Here is a 22,602-nt window from a genome sequence, read left to right on the forward strand (position 1 = left end):
TTGAATTCACCTGTAAATTGCAAGCTCTATTACGAAACACATATTTCAGCTTGTACTGAAAATCCTCCATACCAACATTCAGTTTTTTATTACATAAAAAGTTAATTGTTTTACAATAGAGACCAAAGAAAGTTGCGAATATCGTTCTTTTCAATATACTGCTAATATTGTACGAGCTGATAGCGGCAGTGATTTATTATTCGAATTCTAGCAATGTTCCTTTTATGATCTCATTCATATGCTGAATATTTGTACTAGTTTTAGAATATGTTCATTTCTTTTGTCGCATTTTAATCGCCTTAAAAGGAAAACCCTTTTGTTCCAGTTCTGACAAATAGTTTGATAATGCAGGTTTCAAGCCTTTATCGCACATAGTTCTTTCTTATAGTTATGTAAATGTATGTCCATTTTGATTGTACAGTATATTTAAGCTATAAAATGGGCAGTAAAAATTTTCTTGCGTTTTTCTTCATTAAAGCCCAGCGTGTTTCCTGGTTAAATTGCAATACTACCACATGAGTGTGCCAGATTTATGAATCTATGGTAAATCGTTATTGCAGGTTTTTCCAACTATTAAATTTATGCTTTAGCTTTGCGCTGAAGAGATTCCAACTTGTTAACTTTTTCAGAATCACCTCTGAAATTTGCACGTCTTGCTTTCATTCTACTGCCAAAGATTGAAGTGCAAATATTCCTTTTGGTTTTCAGTGGATTGCGCAGTTACTTGCTTGTTATTCTTGACAAAAGCTGTGTACCTGCAACTACCTGATAATGACAGAAACCGTCAACTTTTCATCAAAAAATTGCTGAAGAGAACTTTTTTAATATAATTTTTTTTGTAATTTGAAGTAAAGATCGTAATTTTTCTTTTCGAATGCTTAAGTAATCCAATAGGCTATTAATCAAACATGGGACCATTTCAAAAAAAGCTTAATAACAAAATTGAAATTCGATTTTCAACTGTTAATATTTTACAGACATTTTGGAATATAATTTTTTCAATATTTTTCTCGTGCTCTCCAAGTGAGCCCCTTAAAAGGAATGACGCCAATTTTGAATCACCCTCTATAAAGCAGTATGTAATATGGAAGGTACAGTTAAATATCTTGGAGTACCTAACTCTAAAGTTTGATGAATTTCTGATAGAAAAAATAATACGGTCTATTATTGAAATTAAAATGTTAAACTATATATAAAAAAGGCCTTATCGAGTTCTTGACGAAACGTAAAAATTCCAGTATGTTCGGTTTACTATGCATACAGTGTTCCTAAAATTCAAACAATTTATATGTGACCGGTTCTCTACTTCATTAGTTGAACTTAATTAGTCATATTGTTGGGTTCCCTATTTATTTTTCTATTCCAACAATTTTATTTATATTATTAGACAAAAAAGACGGCGTTTTGCGATTAATCTTAATGACGTATCAAATTTTTAATTTTCAATTAAAAAAAAATTATTATAAATTTTTGGCATATTGACCATGGACAGCCGTAATTAAAAAAAAATTATGAGTACATAAATAATAATTGAACCCAATTTGTTCACATCAGTTAAATAATGTAAAATAATTAACTAATTAAAACACGTTTTTAAAAATATATTTCGCAGTCCCATCATTCACAAAGAAAACGCCGACTGTTTACCCAGATTTCGTTTTTAGGTTGGTGCAAGTAGGTTTGTGTGTACTCATAGTATGCTAACTCATATTCAGGAAATCATCTATGGTAGGCAGTCCGATGATTCAGCAGGATAAACCTCCCACTAAATAATATTTTTATCAGTAAATTGATCAGCAGCTTAAATACTATTGAAGAAACTCATAAACCTAAGTTGGAAATGTTACAATAATTAGCTAATAATGCTGACTGTCAACAAATTACATGGATAAATTGGGACTTTTTGTAGGCAAAACCGTTGTGTGATTAAACTTGTTGAACCTAAAGCATTTCTGATTAATTTTTTTCTATCAACTGGATCCAACTAGAAACGTTTAACACCACTGTGGAATGATATTAATGCTGTTTAACTGTCAGTTCAACATATTTTGAAGTATTTTTGAAAATCAACTGGAAATAACAAAGTTTCGATTTTTCAATTTTTCTGGAAAAATTATATTCAGTAGTTTATTTACGCAATACATAATTGAAGAGTACACACAAAACATATTCAGTTAGTCATTTTTATTGGGCACCGGCGGCAGGCATTTATACGTCGAATAATTTGCATGGTAATTTGTCAAACATAAAGAACATTATAGGTCGTTTCATTCGGTAAAATACAAAATAATGGAATAATAAAAGCACCGCATTTTGGGATGGCATAATAGAGACTACAGCGCTCATTTATACGTACAATGTATCCCCGCCAACAATAACTAATTTAGCGCTTTGCAGACGTTCCCCAGGCTTCGTATCAATCCATAATGCTTTCAAACCATAAAATGTGGCTGTTGGATTCTAAACTGTGGCGTGTTTTAAGAACGTGACTTCGTCATAAACTTGTACCTAATTACCACTATAGTTTCAGGAAAATTGTACTTTACTACGTAAATCATATGTTGCTAGTCGTACAAATGAGTTAAAATAATAACTAATTAAGTAATATGTAAGTCAGACAGGGTGCGCACAAGAAAAGCTTTCAAATGGATTTTCCAGTTGTTGCGTCAAAGCGCAGAAACTAAAATAGTGACGGGCATAATCAGAAAGGTTCTGATAGACCAATTTGAAAAATAGCAACTAAGATTGAAGACTGCTGAATGCTGGTTAAGGACGCACAGCCTTTACTCTCCACTGCAAGAATCTATAAACCACGAAAAGATCAGCTGGAACAAGACTCTAAAAACTTCCTTGAAACAGCGATCAACATACCTTCAGCAAACTCACACAGAAGAAAATATGCCTCGAAACCCAAACTATGGTTACAGCAGCGGAATCCATAAGCATTGAGATCCATATAAGCACCAGAATAGCTTCTGACATAGAAAAATAGTGCTAACCGATAAGATATAACCAACAAACTGGGGAAAAAGAGGCAAAAACGGCACAGAAAGGCTAAATTTTAATACAGGAGAATGCGTGTAACCTTCAACAGAACACGAGAAAGATAACAAGTAGGCCCTTACATAGAACGACTTAGTAAAACCAAGCCTTAACATAATAAAATACTTGAATTATAAAGGGTCCCTTTAGTGTCAAATGAAAAAAAGAAAACACGTGAGCGACTGTGTGTGGCATATAATAAACCGATTTGAATAACTCACACTCCATTTATTCACAAAATGTAAATACGACCCTTCAAATAAATAAAATTAAAGCGACATTTTATTTTAATTAAACGAATTTACAATAGAAACGTAGTGATACGGCTTAAAATAGGGCAATACTTTGCTTCACGTAGAAATGCATTTAGTTAATGTGAGGCAATTTTCACGAGCATTAGTTTAACCCAGTGGCAGCTGGTGCATAAGTGGTGCAGAAATATTCCATCTGTATGGTTCGCACTTTGCATTCAGTTTTTTTTATCATTTATAATAAAGCTGATGAAAAGTATTTAGTATTACATGGGGTTTAAAATTAAAAATAATTTAATGAGAATGCGCAATTGTTATTTTCAGCATCAAAAACCATTGGTTTAACCTGTAGCTTGTAAAATCAATGCATTCGAAGGTTTATAAAACTGAACGCTAACTAGATAAAATAATTTGAAGTTGAAAAGGAGAATTCTGTGATGTTGCTGTTTTTTTTTAAATAACATTTGTGAAAGTTTTGCGAATTTTGAATTGATAGGGTAAATTGCAACAACTTCTTCGATCTATGTCGGAACTAGCTTTCTCATTCATTTTTGATTTTTTGCAGGTGGTGTGACATTAAAACATATTTAGTTTGTTATTGTTGACATCATGAGTGAATCAATGCTGACATCAACATTAATTATATTAAATAATAATATACCGTTAATAACTAATAAAATATTGGTAAAAAAATCATAGTTACAATGCATCAGAATATTTTTTCATATTTTATTAACTTCAATTAGTCTATTATCCATCTTAATTATAACATTACGATGTTTGTCTTCTACAGCTGCGTGAGGCTATTTACCATTTTCCATATTTACCCAATTTTACCGCCCATATTATGTTGTATTGGTTTGGAGTTTTACTCATAAATATCACTATAAATATCTCATAAAAATGATGTAGTAAGTACTTTACATTTACTTGTCGCATAATTTTTTAAGCTTAATCGAAAACCGGACGAACGCTAGTTGGGACTTTCATGAAATAATGCAACACATCAACTAAAAACGTTTTACACAATTGACCACTTAGTTAGATCAAAAGAAAGCATCCTTCTTCCTTGAAATAAGCATGCAAGACCAAAGATCTTTTACTTTCATCTTTCTTGGTTTTACAACTCTGGGTGAGTCTTAGCCTCATCCACTATTGCTCTCCATCCCTTACGATATTGTGCTTCCACTTGCCACCGCTGGACTCCCAAGTTAGATAGATCTGCTACGATAGCATCCTTCCATCTTTTCTGGGTCTACTGATTGATCTTCTGCCATCTGGTTTCTCAAAGAATACTGTTTTTATTAACCTGTGTCTTCATGACCCGCCCATCTTACTGGCTGACTCGGTTTTCACTGCCATTGTCACCAATTCAGCATCGTGGCGTTTTTTTCACACTCCTGTTGCGTCCTCTCTATTGGGTCCAAATATCATTCTGAGGACTTTTTCTTCAAATACAAGAAGCTCATTTATTTCCCGTTAATTGAGGGTCCAGGTTTCGCTGTCATAAGTAACTACCGGGCGGTTTAATGACCTGTACAAAGTTAGTTTGGATTCTCTCTTGACCAGCTTAGATTTCAAGATTGTTGTTAAAGAGTATAACGTCCTATTTCCCACCATTATTCGCGCTGAGACATCTTTTCTACTCGATGCTGATTCGTGATTTCCACTCCCAGTTTCCCCACTTCTTAAGGGTTATATTCTGTATTTTGTTCTTTCTTCGTTTACGCGTAGGTCCAGCTTACCTGGGTCTTCCTCCAGCGGTAAAAAACCTTCGTATGGCTCTTGTTGATATGGAATATTTGACAATTAGCTAATCGCCATGCACTTATAGCTCTTTTCAATTCCAGAAAAACAAAGAAATGTAATCCGCGAAACGGTGAAAAAAACGGTTTTATTTTTTGCCGTGCAAAGTCCATAAAGAACTCAAACTAAGCGTCAGACTAATTGGTGTTGATATACGGTCGAACGATCAATTTCCGCCACAGCAATCGCTTATCGAAAGTTTTTATCTAATATGGAGATCGATCAGAGGAAGGCATTAGAACTAATTGTTTACTGCCACTACCTACTTTAAGCTTTGCGAATCACGGGAACGATAGCAACTAACAAAACATTGCAGATGAGCCTTCATGAGCAGAACAATTGCTCTTACTGCATGTTCTATTCAGGTAATGATTAATAGGCTCCATTTCTATGGGCGGTTTTGCAACAGAATAATGTTATGGCGCAAAACGTTATTATTCAGATGGTCTGTTATTTCATTTATGTTCCAAATGTCCATGTGCAGTGTCCCAGTTTCAGTAGTTAAAGTTGTAATATGTCAAGTTATAAATGTAATGGTTTTTACATCTATGGTTTTCAGATACTTTTGCTTCCCTTTCAAGTTGAATACTCTGTTGCACATACTTTTTTCAAATGCTTTTAAGACGATTATACGCTTCGAGTGTAGTAGTTTTAGTCGATGGCTGCGAATGCCTTCAACTAACGGGCCAAACACTTGCAAAGCTATGGAGCAGATGCTAATAATTCAGTATTTTGTTGAATTACTCGCAGAGGCCTGTGATCCATATTCAGCTCAATGCAGGTTTGCCCTTCATTGAGCTGCATTTATAAACCACCCAGATAAGCAAATCTTTAAATAGCTCTTTTAATATTCTGTTGCTAATATTCGTGTTTCTGAAGCTGAAGCTGAAGTTTTCAGTTTCAGTTTGTTTTGTTCAAAAGTAGACTAAATCTGTGAAATATTTAAATTCAAATAGAATAACCAAGGTGCCAAGATAAATTATTTCTGGATTATTTTGGATTATTTAAATGCAACTTGCTTGTTTATGCAAATAAACGTATCAATCTGATCTTGCAATAATTATGTCGTAGTACTAACCAACGAATAAAACTTTTTGCTTGGATATACTCGATATTTCACATGTTGATTTGGATTGACGAAATGTTGGGCAGGAACCGTGCCGTTTAATTAACATGCAAGAAAAATCGTAAATTCTCTTATCCTATATTTATGTTATCCACCTGACGGAGGATAGAATGTAGGATTACAAGGATTTCTAAGAAGTCTATGAGGCTTGGTGTTTTAGTCTATGTTAATATAGATATACTAAAGATTTCATATTATGATATTGTATTATGACGATAATAAGGTCCGACATGAAGTACTTATACCATTTTGATTTAAGTTTATTGAAGAATATGAGTTATGAACAAGAGTCATAGAAGTATAGTCAGATATGGAACGACGTTGAAACATATGAGTAATACAACTATTAAAAACTGAAAAAATGCTTGAAACTTGCAATTTAGAAAAAAGTTTGCCTGTTTAATTTACCTCCAATAGACTTGGTCCCAAATTACTTTCAATGCTTGACTTTCACAAAACTTTCATTTTCCAATTAAAAATGTAAGCCTTAAATAATAATATTTTACTCTGACTTATAACGTCGCCACAAATGCAAGGTGAGCTTTTTAGATCATAAATATGCAAATTTTCAAATTGTCTTTGCATTTACTCACATTCAAAAACGACATATTGAGCTGCCTCGCATTAGGGAGTATTTGGAGCAACACTTTCTTGAAACTCACATACCACGCACTATAAGAGAGAGTACAAAGTTGCTGATATATTAGGGGGGACTATTGAAAATGAAGATATTACAACAAAACTTCTTCTTCTTCAACAAAACATGTTCTTTCAACAAAACATGTTTGTTTGTTGTTTTCGAAACAAGTTTTTAATTGTGACAATATATTTCAAATTTATGTTTTTGGGTTTTTGGACAAGTTGTCCGGAATTCGTGCGATAACACGTCACGAGGCAGTTCTCAAGCAAAAATTAGTGGGTCAAATTCCTATAACACTTTTTCGAAAAATCAATAATAACTGATCTACAGGGCGTTAAAGTTATCTATTTTAAAATTAATGTTTTGGAGTAACTTTTCAGTTGGATAAATAATTGTCTTACAATTTGACACACTTATTACTTATGATAATTTGTATTATTGTACAAATGTTGACATTCATCCTTTAATGCTGAGGGGATGAATACTTATTTTATAACTCACACTTTTTTTGTTTTCCGTATTCTGTTGTGTATGATTTCAAAAATATAAGCGAGCTCTCAAAATCGCGTCGGTTTCTGTCGTAGTATAAGAATCTGTTCGCACAGAACTTTAGCACTAGCACTAAAAGCGTAGAAAACGTAAGAAAAACGAAAGAAATGCTTTAATGCAACATCTGTAGGATGGTACTTGCGAATTAGATTGTTAAAGTTAGTCAAATCAGTACCAATGTTTATGGTCGAGTTTAATATTGGTTAGTGTCAGTTCATTTTATAATAAAATGTATTATTATAGTTCAGTGTTAGTTATAAATCCGTTCGAGACCTCTTACGCAGACATCTAGTAGTTCTCACACAAAAGGGGGTTTCAATAAAGCTCAGAATTTGTGACAACGTATTTACTGTCTTACATGTTTGTACAGATTTTCATACAGGCGCAAACTAAAATTCTTAAAAATGCGCAACAAAAGACCGATAATTTAAAATTTGGTAATAAATATTAAATAAAATAAATATATTAAGAGTCCTAAGCCTTATGAGATTAAACAACACTTAAAAGCTAACATCTTCGCATTAATATTATCAATTTTATTATATACAAGGTGATTCAGGTCTAATCTTGAACAATCGATAGAACAGGTTAGAACAATCTCAGGATATATTTTTTTTCTTAAATCGCATCGTTTTGCAGAAGTGAATGCCTTCCCGATTTGCCCTCAAAATTTTTGAACCAATGTTGAATCAATCGGATTGAGGTAAGATTCGGAAGCCAAATGACTTCTGAAGCATATTCTCCTAACTTTATAATTACATAGCCTTAATTAAATGGGTGGTTCAAAATCGATGAAGGAAAAGCTGATTTTTTTTTATTTCAACGCCCTCTATTTCCGAAATGATGCGAGTTCAGGCTTCGGATATTCGTGTGTGGTATTTATTAATCAACTAATATTAATCACCTAAAGAATAACCGTATTATTTCTATGGTAAAAAAACACACTGGGTGGTATACAACTATTTTGTGAGAAAGCATACATATAATTATTAAGTTAGGTTTTGTCTCATATAAATGAAGTCTCGAAGTAACGCGATGAGAAAACAACTAGCAATAATAGTTCATAGTTAAGTACATGTCTGTAATTATATCTATCTCCCTATACACATAAGAGATATATGAACTTAAGAAATTCATTTAGATTCTGTTTAGTGATAAGTGAAGGTGCAAGTGAATTACAGTCTGATTCCATATACACATCAACGACTTTCAAGATAATTTTCTTAAAATGATCGCAATGTGTTGAATCTTACATGGGAAGCAAATTGAGTAAGTTTATTCTATGATAAATAATAATGTACTTGCGTGCAATCCATTGAATCAAAGTATGCAAAAATTTGTTACTCACAGCTTGTTGCTTACAGGCACTAAAATCGCGCTGAAGCAGTTTGACAAACATATTGAGCAGTAAAATCTCATTGACAAATTTTTACTCCAAAAATACACTTATCTTTTTATACGAACTAACCATACTATTTCGACCCATAGAAACTCAGTTGGCTCAAAGCAATTTCAGATCTTAGTGTTATCAATAAAAATCACTCTTATTTACGATCACGGTTTAATAAATTAGGTCTATTAATACAAGAAAAGAAGAAATTACCTGATATAATAAGGTTATAAGTAACATTTACACCAGAGCAAAATACGAATTTTTCTTTAAGTAGCTTGCAAAATTGTCTAAAAGATATATGAGTGTGCTGCATATTATTATTAGAAAGAACACTATATTAAGAAATGAGAAAAATAGTGCATTTTTTATTGTGCTGATAGTATTTCGTAAAAATACTGTGTCGCTCATGTTGACGTCGTCGGTTTCTGAAATATGAAAAGAAAATAATTTAATATAATTATTTCAGGAAAAGATGAAACGTATTGGTAATTAAACCTTTGATGGACTGCAGAATTCCAACAATATCAAACACAATTAACAAACCTTCAATTGATGACGTTTTATTAAAAAGGAAAACGTGCACTGGGCTTTAAACTCATAAATTATTTTCAAACAATAAATTGGAAAATCAAATACAAAATCGTATGGTATTTTAATATTGGAAGTAAATATAGATTTAATAATAGCACAGCCAGCCGGTTCAACCGTAGTTGAACTTGCTCTCAGTAAAACCAAAATCACCCAAAATGACTTCTTGATTAACGGCATAGCAAATAAATTAAGTTTATACTAGTACTACACGTTATTAACACTCTGCGGGGCTGAAAAATAAATTACGAATATAAAGACCAGAAATAAAATATGTTGGAAGTAAATAAGGCATCAGTTGTGAAAATTTTCCCTTAAAATAATCGTTTTGTATTGACAAAAAAACAATAGCGGTAAATACACTTAAAAAACTTAAACTAGCGGTAAATACAATTAAAACCCATCAAAGCGAAACGTTAAACTACGTGTATGGTAGTGGTAATGGTAATTAACTAATTTCACTGATTAAAAATTATATTTTAGCATTTAATAGCTCCTCGGGTGTAACTTAGTTTAGAAGTTTGGCTTTATTTTAGTTTATCTTATTTTAGTTTAAGTTAACTTATTTTAGTTTGGCTTACTTTATAGAGGATCAAAAGTGTGAATTGGAATGCCCATGTTTTTGTAGACCGTTTACAAGATCAGTAGAGTGGAAAACGAGCTCCAAAGATACTTTAAATACTTTTATCGTTAGTTGCAATATTAAACAACAATACATTTTTGAAGAAGAAGAAAAAGAACAATTTTTGAAATGTATCAGACACTCAGAAATGCAACCATAGATAGCAAAAAAAAGATAAGCAAAACCAAACTAGCTACTGAAATAATTTTGGGAAATTTGCCGACTATAAATACTTACACTCACAACTGAAAGTTTTCCAATTAGATTTACTGTACATATAGACGTAACACAATGATATTAATTTTCAATGAAAAACGTTTGACAAAAGTTTGATTAAATAGCCGCTAATAGGGCTTTGGCATGTTAAAACCCCGAAAATGTTTAACGAGAAAGTAAACTGTGAGTCGCATCGGCGGAACTCTATAGGTATTTGAGTTCCGGTTTAAAACTTTTCAATTGGATAACTTTAAAAGTTTATCATTTAATAAATTAAATTTTTTATAGCGTAAAGTCAAGTTCAGATAAGAAAAAATATATTTTTTAGGTTGGCTTCTTTTGACACCAGCAGTCATTTGGTAATTATTACGTTAAGTGGAATTACGAGAAGCCTCAGAAAATATACCAAAAATGCAAACATTAAATCATGTTAGAAGACACGAAATTTTCAAAACTTCTTTTCTGAACTAAGTTTACAATATTCTGTAGCTTTTATTAGCTTTGCACATCTCACATTGCATTTGTGAAATCTTTCTTCAGAGCTTTGGCAGAACTATACTTGGACAAGGCATTGGGTGCAAGCGATGTAAATAATTTTCTCCAAATATTTTAATAAAAATATATATAAAACAATTTTAATAATATTTTAATAAAAAATAAAATAAAAAAAAAACAAAAAAATAAACCCTCATTTTTGATTGTTTTATCTTATTTAGTATCTATTAAACACAAGGGTACGTTTGTGTAAAGTTGAATATTACTGCGTTCAGTTTTCGAAATATTGTCAATTTAGTGCTTGTATATGGCTATTTGCCCGTCCAGTATTTTGAAGGCCTTCTTAGTTGCCATTTATTTTATTAGTGTTCTTCTGTTGTAAATTGCAACTTGCGCTGCTTAAGTTAATAATACCCCAGAATCCAGACTAAAGTATCTAAAGGTAGGTGCATTTTATTTATTACTTAGCGGTGGTCTAGCGGATATCGTCTTAAAAGATTACAAGTACAAGTGGTCCTGGCCTTCCATTTAGGTTTCGCGCTGTTTTACCAAATTTCACACTATAAATAAATTATTTTTGTCAAACAATTCGTGCTGGGGTTTTCAGCAGCCAGGATTCGTCCGACTATACCCAGTTTTCTTGTACAGCGCCCTTTAGGCTGCATGTGGTCCAGATCAAGAAGATTATATCCAGATGTGCAGCTGATCTAAATTTGAGTCACATAATGGTTTTTAGTTTTTTGAAGAAAAATCGGAGTTTTAGGGAATTTTAACGTTCTGGAACCGGGCAGCATTTATTTTGTAGTTGTAGAAGTAGATGCCAATCAGTGTTGTAGTTTTCATTTGATAGTATTTATACTGCTCGCATGTGCAGATTTGAGAATTTTAAGGGGTGGCTTCCCATTTCGCTTTTTACGTATTTTATACAGTGTTTTTTTGTAAATGGTGTTAAACTTCAGGAGCACTGAAAAATCTGGGCATGCATTCCCGTATCTGATATATTCTAGATTAACTTTTTAAACGTTAGATTTTCCACATGGAACTAAATATGGAAAGACACTTCTCGAAGCGTTCCATCGAAAGTTTTCGAATGATTACTTCAGTATTTTTTACCGTTTTCCCTATAGAAGTTGACCTCGTTAACGTTTGATTATTTCTCTTCTACTCTTTTTAGGGATAGAAATTTTAATATAAAGCCCTAGTTGGAAAAGCCAGCTCCTAAGAGTTGATTTATATCTAAACCTTCCTAATGATTATTTAGAGATTTTGAGCAGCTTTCGTGATATCTCTAAAAATCGCGATGTCCAGAAAATTTTACATTATCTCCGCTGGCTCTTGAAGGAGAGTTCAAGCAACCCTTGGTACAGAATGTTCGAAAGATTGCTCTAAAATGTTTGACAGTTTCCGAGAAATAAACTTTAAAGCTTCGGCGGTTAAATCGGAAATTCACACTGTTTTGCGTATTAGTTTTCTTGATTTTGCTTCTATCCGTTAAGAGGTAAAAAATTTCTCATCGAACCAGCTGTGGAGAAATAGCTCCCAAAACGATCTCTCGAAATGGTGTTAATGGTTATTTACATATGTTTGTCGGTTTTTGAGGTACAAGCTTTTAAATGTTGAGGAACATTGGAAAAACCCTGTATCCCGAAAGCTGATCTGTGAGAAGCTTGATAGAAAAATTTCGAACAAATATAGAAATCGTTTGAGTCGTACAGGGTGGTCCTCACCTAATGGGCTAAAATTCACTGACAGAGTTTAGACAAAAATATTGCGTTTTATGCAAATTTGTCTTATCTGAAACTTAATAGTTTCCGAGATACAGCTGTAAAATTGTAACTAAAATTATCGTTTATTTTGAGTACATTCTCAACCGGTGCACCAAAGCACTCTTTTTTGCTTCAATAATTGTAGGTTTATCTTTATGGTTATCAGCTCCTTCAGGGAATATTTCCGTTAAATGTGGACTATTCAAATACCATTTCCTGAGATTCATGTTTGCTTCAAACCTTATAGTTCTGGAACGTTGGAAGGTTGACTCAACAGATAGATGCTTTTTAAGTGTAGCGGCTAACAAAGCGGGAATTGTAATTACGCCGAATGTAACTTTACTCATTCTGAAAGTTTGTAGTTTGGGCAACTATACTCGACGTAATGTTTTTTATGGGATTCTTAAATCATAAGTATCGATAATAATCACGATCCTCTTTGTTTAAAGAAATCTGGAGGAAGGCCTTTTTGATATCAGCAATTAGTTCTATGCGTCCAGTTCGAAAATTTAATAAATCTGGGTCTAAATTTTCGTCCGTTAAAACTTTATCGTTTAACGACGGCATACCTGGTAATGTAATATGCTCCATCTTTTATATCGTTTTCGAGTACTTGTTCTGCACAGCCCAAAATTGATACTTGGCGCATTTTTACAAAGTTTGCGAATTAAGTTCCTTGCACGCATCGAAGCATTCGTATAATTGGAGTCCAAATGTCTGTCTGTTTGCCACTGTAAAGTTACTTCATACTTGTTGTTCCTAAACATCACATTATTTTCGGTAAAAATCTTCAAAAAATTGTGCATTCGTTTTTCTTCAGGGGCGCTAGTCCCGATCGTTTCCAAATCCTAAAACATTTTCATATTCGGGTCGCTAACTGATTCCATCTCAGTCTCGATCATTTACAAAATAGAAAAAAACATTTTGTTGTATTTCAACACCACAAACAATTTAAATGTTTTGCTAATCTTGTTAATTTACAGAGTGGTATAAAAAGTGATTATTTTTTTCTTTTCAACCGGTTAACAAAATTTCAGGGTCACGTTGAAGCAAAAAGTCGTCAGTTCTGCTGTGGGTCAATTTTCATGCATTCCCGTATATAAAATGTTTGCCTTAAATTGTTTATGAAAGTTTGGCTTTAGAAATGGCAATTAGAAAAATTCAAAAGCCATTTCGAGCCATTTGGTTTATCTTTAAACTTTTGACGATGAGATCCAAAAACGTTCATTTTGTCAAACCAGAAGCATGTCGAACTTTGCAAAATTTTGCAGTTTTCCATTTTCCACCCATGTAGAACATTTTTCTGAAGCGCTTAATTCTTACAACTTATAATAACAGAACACAAATGATGCTAGTTGGGCCAAATTTGGCTGTGTAACGTTCATTCTGTTGAGGAGTTTGTTTACTTCTCGCTCGTTGCAGGTCAGAACTTTCTAGTTAAACTTTTTGGTGAAAGGTGGTCTCCAAGATGGTAATTGGGGTCCCCAAGTTGGGTACTTTTTATCAAACCTATTTATAGAATGTTTTCTCTTGAACGAAGAACTAAATATTGGCTGTTCAAAAGATCATAACTACTGAATCGATATTTGCATCCAATTCAGAAATATGACGACTTACAAATTAAGACCCTTGAAAAGTAGGAAAGCTTTAATCGTATCTGCAACCCAACGAAATGTTTTTACGAAAAAGCCCTTTTAGCAGATGTTTTTTACAGTGTTTTGGCACCAAATTTGAAAACGACGTCAGGTCCCATGCATACCTCTACACAGACTTATATACTTTAAAACTTGGCAACACTTTGTAGATGGAGCGCCTAAGTCCTATCATCGATGCAGGCTACGGCTAACCTTGTAGAAACATTGACTGACTAATTGTTCTGTAATTCCCTCTAATTTGTGGACGTCCTAAAAGCCTCATAATTAATTCTGAACCTGCCAGAATATTTGCTATATCGATCGCTAATCGCTGTTGATATATCTGGATTTATCACTAATGCTGGATATTGATTGTTGCCTCGTCTGATAAGTGTTTCCTTTTTTTTGTCAGAACGACAAATTGTTTCAATATCAAGGAATACTCAATAGTTATATCACGAGAGCTGGATATTTTTGTGAGAATAGTTTTGACGGGACGAATTTTATTTGAAATACTCCGACAGTGAAGGTGTGAGAAAATTTTTGCTTTGAAATTTGGGTCGAGAAATATTTTTTAAGCAATATTGACGGAAAAAGGTCAAAGCGTGCTGTACCAAAAATATCAATCTAGACTGGTATGTAACAAGATTATATACAAAAACAGTTACTGAAATAATTTGACAAGAAGTATTTTATGTTTGTTGACAGAGGAAATACAATCACTGATATTTTCGTCTTTGTACTGTCTGTGTGACCCATTGCAAATATGCTTTCTACCGTATTGTAGTCCAGCTCACCAAAATATCCCTCTAACGTGATATTTCTGATTAATCTTAGGAATAGTACTAATTGAAAAATATCTATCTATGTTTATATGTATATCTATCAATCTAAATAATAACCAAAAAAAATTTAAATCCTACAGGAAAATGTAATAGTCCACACTAGCTTCAAACTCGCTCTGCTAGAACCACTTTACTACATGACGCATTATCACGGAAATGCTTCTAAAGAAATATAGCCTAAAATCGCAAAGACCACTTTCCATCCATTCTGTTTGTCAGATCTACTTAAGAAGTATGTTTCTACATTTGCGTAAATAGTTCGTTCATTCTTATTTGAGCTTAGAAATCAGCCGACGTTGTTTCAGAATATTCACAAAATTTTGAGGCTGGAAAAGCAGTAGACAATGTTGACTTAAAATAGTTAATTCAAACTTCCATTATCTCAGAGATTTACGTTTTACTGTGGGTTTAACGCTTTGGTGAGTAGTAGGTATCTCGTACCTGTCTTCTAATGGATATTAAATATATAATGTATGCGAATGCATTTGCAAAATATAGAAGAATATTAAATGCTTTCAGTGAATCGCTCATGTTATGCAACCCCACATTAACGTCTCCTCACAATTTCTTAACAGATAATTATTTTAGCTTAGTGGGCTTTGGATCCCCAAAATTTTACATCCAAATCAACAGGTTGAAAAGTGAACGTTATTATAATATTATAAATCATCAACCAATTAATACCTGGCATTATGTATAAGTTATTAATGTATTTCTAGCGTTTTGGCAACTTTAGCTGCATTTATCAATAATTTTTAAATAACTATATAACACATTTCATGAGAGGTAAAAATGCAAATGCGTAGACAGAACAGAACAAAACCCTTGAGATACACAAACTTTTTGTCACTAAGCCATTTCGTTCCGCATATTTTTTCGCAAATTTTATGCGATTCAAATTCATTTGTTGGTCAGAGCGTTCTTACAATAGCAGAGTAAAACAATATTAAACAATTTTATTAAATAGGGTTAATTGAATTTCTCGTAAACATTGTTTTACCACCAAATCCCTCCATAAACTATGTATGGCGCGGTTTTTATTTTAAATACAAGTGTGATCTATACAAGTGAATGCTTTTCAGGAGATGAGCTTATCAAATATTTAAAATAAAATATCGTTTACAATTTTATTTTAAAATTAAAAACTAACAAAACTTATTTTGGATCGACTGTTTTGTTTCCAAAACTTTTTGAAAACCATTTATTAAATATTAAATATGTGATGCTGCGATATTGTTAACCGTTTAGGGTAAGAGGATTCAAATTTTACCTTTGGCAAAATGAATAAACCCAGGAACTGCCCTTTTCGAAAAACCTGCCAGGACAGATACGTGGATGTTCAAAAGTTTTCACATGTCGAACCTTTTTAGAAATGATCTTTGAGGCATCCTCGAAAACGTTTTCGTAATGTACCAAGGTTTTAGCTAAAATGTGTCCCGAGACTTGCAAACGAGTGAGTTGTTTACGAGCAATTTCAAGTTTAAATGCGTTATTATAATGTCCTATAAGCTATGGTCAAAAAGTGCTCCCCAGCGGTCTGAGTGGCTGGTAATCGAAAGCTCAAAAGTTGAGTCCGAAAGCTGATGTAACGTAAGTTCCCGTTATTCTCTCGTGTTGACCGAGGTAAATATCAAACCAAAAAATTAAAAACATTTGAGTTTGGGGATAGTGGAGGCCCTGTTGTTGGACCCTTACAGTCCTATTCATCACATTCACATCTCTCGAGTTCTTCGTCAAGTTTGTCTGATATGCGAAAGAATGTCATGCACACCATGTAATGTGGCAAAACATTTTTCTAGAAGCTTAAAGATCGCTCCGAACGATTCAACTTATTAATTAAATTATTTATTACAGCCCCGAACTCCCAACCAAAAAGTAATGAAATTTCAAAAGCGAAAGGAACAAAAATTAACGACACAGCTTCTTGGGATCGTTGATTGATTAATCCAAATAATTTTTAACAACTAGATCAAGCTTCATGCCATGTTTATGCAGAACTTGCACCCTCTTGCTTTTTGAAAAGCTTACATTCTAAATGTTCAGGGTATTTAAAAAAATTCTCACTTGTAAACATATTTTCTACATCACGTAAAGTGAAGCGACAATTAAAGTACTCATTGCCACTGGTGCAAGGTACAAAAAAGATATGGAAAAGCCCCATGACCAACGGTTGTGAAGTATCCAAAAACCCTGATACAAAAACACCTCGCTTGCTCCAATTGCAATCAGTTTTAATCTTTATTAACCTCAATTAAGCGTTCTAGACTCTAATTGAATTCAAATGTAACTTCACTTAACACAGCTTAAAACGGATCTATTTTTACACTTGCTGGAAGATTTAGTAAATATGTTCTCCACTAGCAAGCACTTTTCAATCATAATCATATGAAATGTTACGAAATAGAGTAATACCCCTCATGAGCATGTGTTAAAAATTTAAATCACTCGAAATTTGTTCAAAAATTGACATTATTCTAAAATTATGTATCACCGTCTCCCCAGTATCAGTCCCAGCGAGTTTTTCCAAATTAGCTTTCACACATTTAGTAAGCGTATTAAATTAAATTAGCTTAACTTGCACATCAAGTTTTCTGTCTTAACTCTTGAGGTTAGCGAATTGACAAATAAATGTTGGCTGAAGCACTTGATTATAATAAATATATATATGAGATTTTTATAATATTTTTGGGTGAAATTTGAACCTAAAATAAATTCACATTTTGAGAACTCATAGAGCTGTAACTCGAAAATATTCAGATTTTGCATTTTTGTTACATGACTTGCTACCTTAAATTATTTTAGTATGTTGAATCACGTTTAACATTTTTCTAACACATTTTCTGCACACCCTGTATATGTTCCAGCCGGCTTGAAAATACGTTATACTTAAAGTCCCCACCCTGGATATACTAAAAATAGTTTTTTGGAACATCTTTTAAAGACGTTTGATCTAAGTTAGCAATACCTTAAAAAATCAGAACAAGAATGAACGGCAAGGCACCGGACTAATAATAGAAGCTCCCCTGCAAACAACGATCAGCGATCTGCACTCTTAGATCACTGGCCTCAAAACCAACTGAATAAAACAAAATCGAACGGATTATCACCGCACTGGCATTCGCCACTTTCAGCTATTCAGATAGCTGAGCGCACTAACATTTCGGTTTATTTCCAAAAAGAAAACGAATCACACTACTAGGATTCACGTATAGACTTCTATGTTTTATTTTGTTTCGAACAGAAGCCGCCAACAAGAGAATTATGGATCAATTTTGAGTTTATGCGACGACTCGGCGCGGCGACATCCTGAGATCATTTTATTTTTATCAGTTTAGCGTCAGTTGCCGACTATAGTACGAAAGCTTATGCCCGTTTCTCAAACGCGTTGAACTCGAACCATTTCTATTTAATAGCAGTGGTTATATGTTGCAGTAATAGTTGGAAATTTTGTAAATGTTAGCTTCGTTAATACAAGCAATTACTGAACCTACTATTAAATGCTATATTTAATGGAACTTTAATGTTTTTGTCAACCCGAATGTTAAATGCAACTAATGAAAAAAATGTTAATTGACAGAAAATACAAAAATTTATTGATGTACATTTCATTTTATACAGATTGTTTTTCAGATACATTTTGTTTTCACAAACATTGTTGCCGATATAAATATCTCCGTTTTTTTAAATAATTAGTTTTCCTGTAGTACTCCCAAAAGACTCCCAGACCACACCCCCAGGAATGCCGCCAATTTTAAATCACCCTGTGTAGCTAAGTTTCAGCTATATGTATATTTAATTATAGTCCCGGGTAGAGGTGGAATAAATGGTTATTTGTCTGTAACATGGTTACATCGTTCCAGTTTCACGTTGGTAATAGGTTTTAAAATGCGGTTCCAAAAGCAACATGTTACTATTCAAAATTTTCACTAAACATGCGCAATGATGATGATGGTAGAAATAGTAATGACAAATAATGATTTAGTTTATTAAAAGAATAATTCTAAACTAAAGTCTAGATAAAATAAAATATTCTTAACTCAAAAACAAAACATGGGTGAGAAGTACCTGCTTAAAGAACAAAAGAACTGATAACAAACTAGATAAAATATACAAATAAAAATTGATTAAATAAAATATACGCTTTATTGCAAAATTGTTTAAAAATCTAATTTTTATTTAAAAATGAATTAACGTTTAAAAATATTTTTTTTTGCAGATGCTTTTTACTGAGTTTGATTTATTACCCGAGTTAATTTTAGTACCACCAAAAAAATGATTTAAAAAAATATGTCGACCTTCCAACGCCTATATATCTAAATTTCATTTCATCTTGTTACTGAATTTATATCTAAAAATGGCAAGCTTGCTTAAATGCAGGTGCACATTCGGCTCACAACGTTTATTATTTTACATTTCAACTGTGATGGAATTTATGTCTTAGACTCTAAATTTGGTCATAACTCATATGAAAGTGTACATTCTGCTTAGTTTGCTGTTTGTAGTAAGTTTATTAATGAGTGAAATCTCTTTTTTTAAGATCTATTACAGAACGTCAGAAAACTAAATACTAAAAGAACGGTTTAAATCGGCAAACGGCTGCAGCTACATCGATGCTCGACGGTGGCGCATCGGTTCTGTGCTGTTGCGAACGGCTTTTTCGGGTTTATGAGACGGTTCCAAAAACAACCGGTTAAATCTGCTAGCTGTAACTACGTTTTCAGGTTTCCATCGAGCTTCAATGTAACCAGCTTAATGTCGGAGTCATGGTGTTTGAAGGTGATTTTGTCGACTCACTTGTCGACTTGGTTGAAAAACAAAAAATGTTCCTTAAAAAAATGGGCCTTGTTTCTTATCGGGTTGCAATACGCTTCGAACTTTGTGCTAAAATCGTTGCAAGTTTAGACTTATTCTCATGTGTGCCATAATCAAAACTATTGCAAAAGATATCTATATTGCAATCCCTGATCATCCTATTAGGCTAAGCACAATTCTATTTTAAGGTCGTCACCTTTTGAGCTTTATCCGCTTGCCAAGAGCTAGTTTTCGAGTTTTTGATGCCACAATATCCAATTAGCAGTAAAATCAGTAGTCCAAATCATTTCATTCTGAGTCTTGTTCTGCTCCGCTTCCATTACAAATTCAAACAAGGCTCTAATGTTGAGTAGTTTACGCACAACGATCGCAGCGTTTTCCGGAAAATCAACCAGACGTGCACTTTTCCGCTGCCACTGTGTTATTTCTTTGATTGAGGGTTTCTTATACATAGTCGCGTTATTTAATTTTACTAGAGTTGTCGAGATTTTGGCTCAACTACAGACTTTATTGTAAAATCTGTAACCTGGAAATGATCCTTTGACTGCTGGGCTGTGAGGTGAGAAAAGGCTGGGGCGCACAATAATGCATGCTGAATATAATAAAAATTGAATGCATGCCAAGGCAGGTACACAGAACCATTCCAGAAATCATTGGCTTTGATATAAAGAAGGCAGATAACAAGCAGCTCCCGAATATTTATCGAAAATATATGGTTGTTGACCATTTACCACTTAGCTAAACGATATACTTAAGTTTCTAGACCAATTAGCAGACAGGTAATCTATTAAATAGAATTACATCCTTTTTTAGTTTACAAAATCAAATACTTTTTCTTCTTTAAATCGGCGTTGCTTCATCGTCCATTTCCCTACCGCTTAACCTGTCCCTTAAAGTATCTGAATACTAATAGAAAACCATGTAAACTTGAGCGTATGTTTCCGAACATATGCCTTGCATTTTTATGTGATTTAGAGCATCATATTTGTAAAATGAAATAAAAAATTTGATTTCTAAAAGGTGATGTGACTGAAGAATGTGCTTTAATGTCTGTAAAAACCCAATCATGTTATAGAAACAATGATGAAGTGACAGGAGTTTGCAATCGCGACAAGTTTATTTATATACGAAGCTAAAAAGAATTGGAAATGTTTAACTCGAAAAGCAATTCCCAAAACAACCGAAAGGTTGCCGTAAACAAACACTCTTCAAAGTTTCAATGTTTAAAAGGGAGAAGTGCTGGAAACGCAGCATCTGGAAAATAAAAAAACTACGTATGGGTTCCGAAAAATGGAAACATCTGAGGCCTAAGATTTCATTATATAGGTAGATGTTTTATTATTTGTCAAAATTTCTTTTTCGAATGCCTCAAATTATCAATTTTTGAGTCATGTAAATTACACACTAGTTCTATATTAATAGGAATATATTCTAGATATGATATAGCTTTGCAATTTTTGGCTGACGGACAACTCATCTGCTTTCCAATCCAATCAAGTAGATACATTAACTGAATCAAGAAAAGGTCTTTTTGCAAACCGATACATTATTGGTTAATCAATATCAACATATCAATTAAAGCCTAAATAATATATGATTTGCTAGGCTTGACGCATATTGAAATAATCATTTTCATCAATCAGATTGTAATCTTACAATCCCTGTGTCAAAACTAAATGTTTACCTAAATGAACAGGCTAGTGATACGGCTTCTTAATTGATTTATTATTTATCCAACGTTTTGTGCGGAAAATGACGAAGGAAGGAAGTATGGTGCTTTGTTGAATAATTTACAGGGTGTTCGACTGTGGTCGACTATATCGTATCGGTTTATTCTGCACCCACAAATATTGTATTGTATAAGTGGTTTTATCATTTTCTAGCGCTTCACCAAGAAAGTCTCTCAATCAACCACAATTATTGTGTTGTAACACTTCTCACGTATGGCAATTTATTAATAAGGTAATTTATTCATTACTAAATTTTCCTATGTCAATTTTATTATTGTAACTTTTGCAAAGAGCTCTCAACGACCCATTAAAAAATTTAGATAGTAAATCATTTTTTATTTGCATTCTTCCGATACCAAGCAAATTATGGTATCAAAGGAATATTCATCTTTCTGTCACGAAAAACGCCTGTTTTGCATGTCTGGACATTGAATTAAACCGATAATGCCTTATCGGAACGGTCTAGTTTACGGTGTAAATCTCGTTTATCGGGACAGGTGCTATCCGAACAACGACAATTTATTAGTTCAGATTACCTAAATATGGGCCAATGCAGTAAACTTGTTTTGTATGGTAAGACCAGGAGTAAATTGACTAAATAAGTTATTGAAAATTAATAAAATATTTAACTGATGTTTTTCATTTGACACTAAGGTATATAGGCCTCAAAATATACAGGGTGATTCAAAATTACTGATTTACAATGATTCAGAAATACAAGAAACTACTGAAAACATTAATTGCTATTAAAAACTGAGAACTTTGCAAAAAACTATATCATAAGGACGACAACAATGTTTTTCAAGTTAATCTGCTTAATTGAAATTATGCAAATACCTGTTGCTTTGTAATTATTAAAAACTCCAGTAACCATGGAAAAATACAGAAATGTCAATGTTGTCAAAGAAAAGTTGTTCATTATTGCCATCATAACCTCGAATTGATGTGTATCCAAATAAACATGCACTTCTTTGTTTAATTGTAAACAAGTCAGGGCAAGTGTAATCACCTTATTGTTCGTTCTTCTCTAGCAGGTTCTCGTATTCGGTTAATTAACTTATACTCAGTTTTTACCGGTGTTCAATAA

General features: G+C 33.0%; 1 long non-coding RNA gene across 2 annotated transcripts; it reads right to left on the reverse strand.

Annotated features, from left to right (window-relative positions):
- Positions 1 to 7,745: 7,745 nt before the first annotated feature.
- On the reverse strand, positions 7,746 to 18,405 carry LOC125503881. Of its 2 annotated transcripts, none has more exons than XR_007281132.1 (2): positions 17,939 to 18,405; positions 7,746 to 9,232 (listed from the first exon to the last, which is right to left on the reverse strand). It is a non-coding gene; the product is annotated as an uncharacterized LOC125503881 (long non-coding RNA). The 2 variants fall into 2 exon arrangements; XR_007281133.1 differs by lacking the exon at positions 17,939 to 18,405 and adding an exon at positions 10,255 to 10,670.
- Between the last annotated feature and the right edge of the window lie 4,197 nt (positions 18,406 to 22,602).

This window comes from Dendroctonus ponderosae, unplaced genomic scaffold (genome assembly GCF_020466585.1).
Source record: "Dendroctonus ponderosae isolate FM_Combo_2020 unplaced genomic scaffold, Dpon_F_20191213v2 Dpon_F_20191213_3, whole genome shotgun sequence".
NCBI lineage: Eukaryota > Metazoa > Arthropoda > Insecta > Coleoptera > Curculionidae > Dendroctonus > Dendroctonus ponderosae.